This window comes from Palaemon carinicauda, chromosome 4 (genome assembly GCF_036898095.1).
Source record: "Palaemon carinicauda isolate YSFRI2023 chromosome 4, ASM3689809v2, whole genome shotgun sequence".
Classification (NCBI taxonomy): domain Eukaryota; kingdom Metazoa; phylum Arthropoda; class Malacostraca; order Decapoda; family Palaemonidae; genus Palaemon; species Palaemon carinicauda.
The window spans coordinates 34,538,177-34,545,676 of NC_090728.1; the positions used below are offsets into that span (position 1 = coordinate 34,538,177).

Genomic DNA, 7,500 nt, shown 5'->3' on the forward strand with positions numbered 1-7,500 from the left:
ATCTCTCTTGGGGAGTGCGAAGAGGATGCTCAAACCATCTCTATCTACCCCTCATCATGATCTCATCCCCATATGGCACTCGAGTAACCTCTCTTATAGTTTTATTTCTAATCCTGTTCTGCCATTTAACTCCCAATATCTTTCTGAGGGCGGTTTTGATAAAAAATAAAACATTGAAAAACAATTGGCTTCAATTATTAAAGCCGAGAAAGAATAAAATATTTAATGGAGAATATACATTTTGAGTGGAAGTAATTGCAGGTGGGGATCCAAACTAAGGCTAACTATACATTTTTACCTTTATGAAAACCATCTGCTTTAATAAAAGCAAAGAACGGTTGGTCATGTATGGCGGGAAGAGATTAATTTTAATCATGCTGCCTTTTGTTATTCTGTTTGATGTGGAAACTAGGGCAACTGTTCATTCACTGCTCCTTAATCTTAGCTACTTAATGGTGAGAAAAAATTGAAATTAATCTAATGATTTTGTTTGGATGATAAGATAAATTGCTGCAACTTTTGGTGATTTGGCGTTCTAGAATTGAGCCAAATACTCGCAAAAGCACTATAACTTAAACTGTTTTGAATAAATACATCCCTTTAAACAGTAAATTTATTTTCCAACAGCATTTCAGATCGTAAAAAGTCACAATACAACAATTGAATAAACTTTTCTATCGTATCTGAGCACTTCTTCAGGTTACTTGCTCAATCTTTATCATGAAAATAAATTATTTGGACGATGAATAACATTATTTGCATAACATTATTTGACGAATTTTTGATATTCGTAAAAGATTCTTTTGAAAGGGTGAAAATAAATCAATAAATCATATGAAAAGAGACTGTAGGAATAGAAGGCCGTGATCATCCACGAGACTATTAAACTCATCTCTGAAAGTAGAGCTGTTTTTTTTTCAGATTATCAGAACTCTCTTAAAAACACTCGTTTTTAAAAGTTATATATTACTCTTAATCATAATTTTGTTTGCACGTAAGAAATAATAGTTTATGAAAGCAGAAATTATGTTTTAAAATCTTACTCAAACCATGATATAACGGTTGAGGGAGAGCATTTTCATGCACAGATTGTTTTACATTTGAATTCAATCTAAGGTATTGACTGAGTATGTTTCATTCATACTCGACAGATAATGAATACAACTATGTACAATGGACCGAAATGCTAAATTGCAAACCGAAGGCTGAAACTTCTTTAGGGTCCTAATCAATTTAATTTTAGATTTATTAGAAATCAAAGCACGTAGAAATAAGAACAAAATATATGAAAAATATATATGATATCTATTCATTAACATACTGAGAGAGAGAGAGAGAGAGAGAGAGAGAGAGAGAGAGAGAGAGAGACTTCATGTTTTCTTCATTTTTTTTTATTTTAAAAAGTTTCCTCGCTACCAAATACAATATATTATATATTTCATTACACTTAGGAATCAAGAAAAAAAATACAGTTCTAGCACTATATTGGATTAATTTGATGCTGTTGTAGGTGTGGGGTAATTTCAGAAACGAATATACTGTACATAACTAACGTTGTAGAAATGGACTTTATGTATGGTGTTAGTGGCATTTTGAAATTTGAATTAGAAGCTGGCTTTCTTACTCAGTTTTAAATGATATTGCAAATGTTTTATTCTTAAGTTATTCATTTATTTCTGTTTAGTATCTTAAGTTATTAATTCTTTATCAAGTACACTCTAATCGGCATCAATGACCATTGATGTTATTATGCCACATAATTACCAATCATTTATTCATTCTTAATCAAGACCATATTTCCATAACTAGACGTACTCAAAAGTACATTTCCTTAGTCTCAAGACTTTATCAACATCAACGGTATTATCAATAGTGAATTAAGTCGTCACTGGACGTTACTGTATTTTCACTACGAAAATTCCAAATTCTCGATTCGATTAATGATTTAAGTAGAACCTCTGTTTTCTTAGGTAGGGAATGTATCTTACCTTGACCATGTCCTTTACTAATAACAGGGAAATGGAGAGTTGTGGTGGTGGTGGTGGTTGGAGGATGGAGTGTTGTGGGGTGGGGTGGGGGTGGGGGGTTAGTCAAACAGTTATCTGAGGTAGCGCCTCCAGTTTTGCCAAGAGACTGACGAAAGATGATGATAGGCCATCGATGCCTGAGATAAGTATCATTGCACCCCTTACGTGTTCCTTGACAGCAGTAGATTGCGCCATACAGACATCATCTCGAAGGCAGAGATGAGACTTAAAGAAAAGTTGTTATCGAATTAAGTGTAATTTTCTCCAAAGAGCAAATCTAAAAGGTTTCAAGGTAGGCGGCATTGCACAAGCACTAGCCATATGTTACCGGGTGCGTTATTCCAGGTAACATCTGCTCTGTAACGTTTTCTTCTGTATGATGATATTAATGACGGTGATTTGGCATCTGTTTTAGCTTAATTACGTTGGCAACAAGTGTAATTAAGGAGTGAAATAAATAGGACTTAGCGACTCCTCCATGCTTTCAGAAGAGAGAGAGAGAGAGAGAGAGAGAGAGAGAGAGAGAGAGAGAGAGAGAGAGAGAGAGAGAGAGAGATGAAATAAATCTTTATACTGAATATGGAAAATATAAGTGAGCTGGTATTCAACTTTCAAGATAGGTTTGGACTGAGCAGTTTCATACTTTTTGCCTAATACTGATTCAAATATCTATAAATATATGTGACAAATTTGAATATATGCTGCTTCTATATTAACTCGATCATATTTTTACGCTGCCCTTGTTGGGGGGTGGGGGGGGGGGGGGGGGTTGGGGTGGGGGGTTAATTTCTTTCGTTCCAGCACACACATGCTTTTGAGATAGTTGATAACGTACCTATTTTTCTCTTTGGCAAGCAGAAGGATCCGTGCGTGTCTACCAAATACACAAAGGAAGTGAGTGTTCAAGTCGTGTCTTCTCCAGGAAGCCTCAAGCAAAACGCAAACCAGTTGACGGACTCGTCATAGGCTGTCAGCGATTCGAAAGAGTAACCCGTCTTTTGTATGAGAACCTGAACCAAGAAGCTTTATAGATTGATATCCAAAGTAATAGCTACAATGTAGTTGTAGATAGAAGGCGCAGCCTTGTGATATCATTAAAGTGGGTCCATGAAGATAGATCCATGATAAGACTATAAGAAGACTAGTGGTGGTCGTGGGCATTCCAGAATAGAGAGAACTTTAATCAGAACTGGTTCAGATATAGACATTCTTTATCAGTGGACTTCATAGACGATCTTAAAGGCATACTTATCCTGGTTATTAATAGGATTTTGAAATGCACTATTTCCTATTTGAACCCATAGAGCTGAAAATTTTCAAGTGGTTATCGGAAAGGCATTAGAAGTCGATAAATCATTTCCTTTAGCAATAGACTCTATAAGAGACAGAGGAGGATAGAGAGAAAAACAAATTCCTGAGTGACTTAAATGGAAATCGGGAAGGAAGAAAATAAAGTCAAGGAAAAGACTAGTAGAAAATTAGGCATTTACAACCATGTGAATTCTCATTAGGAAATTTGAAAGAATGAACAGATGGGAGCTGACCCAAAGGCTTTATTTAGGTGAGGCAGAATCAAAGTTTCAATTATCTGAGCTATTGCAAATCACGAGCAAAACGATGACCGTTACACAGTAGGATATAGAGCAGTAACATTCCTCGGACGCAGAAGGATTTTCAAGAAGTTCAGGACGCACTCATCTAAGAAAATGACAATCACTACACACACGCACACACACACACACACACACACACATATATATATATATATATATATATATATATATATATATATATATATATATATATATATATATATATATGGGTGCATATATATATCACCATCATCATCCGTTCCTAGTACACTGCAGAACAAAGGCCTCAGACACGGCCTTCCACTTGCGACTGTGTGTGGTCATTTTATACCAGTTTAATCCAGTTCGTCAGTCCATTGTCTTCTCTTTCATTCCCTGCTTCGTTTGCAGTCTCTAGGGATTCGTTCTGTTATTTATTTATGTATATATATATATATATTCACACATATACATACATATATATATATATATATATATATATATTGGATTATCTACGTCATTTTGTATAGCACCTGCTGCGTCATCTTTGGTTATTTAACTTGACCCTAGGCACCATGGCAACAATGGGATTTTTGGAATCCTCTCAAAATCTGAATTAAGGATGTCTGGTTCTATTGGCTCTTGTTCTTATTTGGCATTATTTCATATAACAGTTTTGAAAACTAAAATTTGGATTGATAGACTTGTTCAGTATTACCTTTTATGTTCAGTGGTTTCCCCCTTTTTTCATGTAGGTTATATAAGCATTGATTTCTTCTTTACACCTATATAGTTTCTACAGAAGCAAATAAAATCTCGCCATGCAGATGCAAAACGGAAGAAAGAAAGAGACAGCTGGTATCAAAAGGACTAAAATGCGTATATAATTATAAAGTGTCACCTGTAAAAAGGTCGACCTAATTGAGGAGTAACCTAGATATATATATATATATATATATATATATATATATATATATATATATATATATATATATATATATATATATATACAGTATATATGTATATATATATATATATATATATATATATATATATATATATATATATATATATATATATATATATATGTATATAAAGTTAGAAGGGGGCAATTTAGATCCCAAAAACCTTAAATAATAATAATAATAATAATAATAATAATAATAATAATAATAATAATAATAGCTGGAGAATATATTATTGAATTGTAGGAGAATTTTTAGAGATGATAATAATGATATAAAGGAGAATAGTAGAAAGAGATAATAAAGAATTGAGACAGAATAGCAGGGGAAGAGAATGATATACCAAAGAAGCATACTGTAGTGATCGAAGAAAATAGTAAACCAAAAGAAAATTTATTGAATAAAATAAGTTACCGAAACTCACGGACCGCATCCCTTTTTTCCTCTGAGGTTTACTCGCAGCTTCTGACTATCCTTTACTTGTAAATTTGTCCCACTTATTACTTAGGAAACAATTACGTTTGCAATATACTTTATTGTAAAGGATAATGCATTTACGACTTCGGAGGAATATTGAAGAAATATGGGACCTATTGGGTTCAAAGAAAAGTTTACATATAGAAATAAAATAATTTTGCAGCCAATACCCATATTCTACATGATATAAATAAGGCAGCATAATTATATCTTAATTTTGTACTGAAAAATAAAGCTAAATGTCCCCATAAAAATGACGAACTTCATATTTTTTTTTATTTTGCCTTTTTACGACAAATCACGAACGTGTTACTCAAGGAACTAATCGTTGTAGTTTGGGCTAGGTAAAGGAAATTTGATTATTACGATTAATAAAGAAAAAAAACACATTTACATAAAAAGGGAAGGCCAAAGAACTATGGCACGCCTACGCTTTCAACTATCATTCATCATTAACGTTTTCGTTCACATCAACCCAATTCGGATTCAAACTCGCCAATTTCTCCACCAGAAGATATAAGTAATTTACAAGAAATACAGCATCAATCAGTAGGAGAAATACCAGACTCATTACATAGTCTCCCAGGTCTCTCTAACTTCCCCATTTTTTCTAAATTCGCAAGGATCAACTTCAGCATCAGAAAATACTGTGTCAGTAGCCAAGAATACCACAACAAAAGTTAAAGAACAATTAGAAATGATTGTACTAAGCTTACTCTAAAACCATAATAAGAATAATATAGCTTTGTATAAGCGAAATAATTGTGGCTAGACCACACTTAACATTACTCTTACTAATACCTAAATTCCAAACTATTCCCTACTATTGTTATCTAGCTAACGACCATAATTTTTTCTTTTACTAGATAACTGCCATAATTTTTTTTTTTTTTTGGGGGGGGGAAGGGACGGCTATGACAGTTTTATCAAAAAGCCCCCGTCCTCTGAAAAGCCCCGGGCAATCAACAGAATAAGAAAGCCATCATCTTTTTTTTAACCACCTATCAACTAAAAATCTCTGGGAAGTTGATAAAATAAACAGGACTAAAGTATCACCTCCTTGGCGGAAATAATAACCGGATGATGTAGATTTATATCTGGGAAGAAGAGTTTTGATGGCTTATGGTTAGCCATGTTATTCGAAGTGTTCTCAAGACTCAACCAAAATACATCACGTCACTTAATTTTTCTTCACATGTAGTAGATCTACTGACATCAGCTAAAAATCTCAATTTCTTCTAATATAATCCACTAACAATAACAATAGCTGAATTATGAAAATATATAATTCGATACCTAACATTGTTCCACAACAAAATCAATTTAATTATCTTTTCGAGCATATAAAAATTGTATAACTTAATCTATTACTTTTCAAGAGCCATCTTTTATAGTCATGGAGGCAAATTATCTTTTCCAAGTAAGGAAATATTACGATTGCCAAACATGGAAATTGCAATTGGGCTACATCTGGGGAATACCCAACAATTGATGTTGATGATATATCGCAATTTACTTAATGATATTTCCCCCAATTACTAATGTCTTGAATATAAGTAATAACCAATACTCGATACGAATAAATTTTTTTAATTAAAGGGAACTTCTAGAATTGCAATGAAATAAAGTTAAGCATATTGCAAAAGCCGTTTCATTAAAGGGAACTTCTAAAATTGCAAGGAAAGAAAGGTAAGCATATTGCAAAAACAGTTTCATTAAAGGGAACTTCTAAAAGTGCAAGGAAAGAAAGGTAAGCATATTGCAAAAGCCGTTTCATTAAAGGGAACTTCTAAAACTGCAAGGAAAGAAAGGTAAGCATATTGCAAAAGCCGTTTCATTAAAGGGAACTTCTAAAAGTGCAAGGAAAGAAAGGTAAGCATATTGCAAAAGCCGTTTCATTAAAGGGAACTTCTAAAACTGCAAGGAAAGAAAGGTAAGCATATTGCAAAAGCGGTTTAATTATAGGGAACTTATAAAATTGCAAGGAAAGAAAGTTCAGCATATTGCAAATGTTTCATTAAAGGGAACATCTAAAATGGCAAGGAAAGAAAGTTAAGCGTATTGTAATTAAACTCTTTCTATTTCAAAACACAGAGATTATAATCATGAAGAAAACAAAGCTCTTCAGGCTTGAAAAATAATTAATTCTTTCCTTTGGGAAGGTCGTGGGCCTCCTCCACAAATGACGGAAATTGTTTCCGTTATGATTTAACGTGGAATGTCTTCCGTTCACGGCTTTGGTGTTCATAAACACGCGAGGTGAATTTAAAGGTTTATTGCCTTATGTAAAAAGAGATAAATTTATCATTATATATCTATGATATAATAGTGTAAAAATGTAGGTATGGTTGTGAATACTATTTTTTATAGGTGCTTTGTGTGGTTGGTGCAGGAAATACTATATAGAAACTAAACAGTGACTATAACGGATTTTTGAAGTGTATCTATAATTTTGCATTG

At 33.2% G+C, this 7,500-nt stretch overlaps 1 protein-coding gene across 3 annotated transcripts in view; it reads right to left on the bottom strand.

Moving 5' to 3' along the window:
* The window catches only part of Np (Notopleural), a 92,377-nt gene that overhangs the window by 84,113 nt on the left and 764 nt on the right, over positions 1–7,500 (bottom strand). The gene's annotated exons all lie outside the window — the stretch shown is intronic.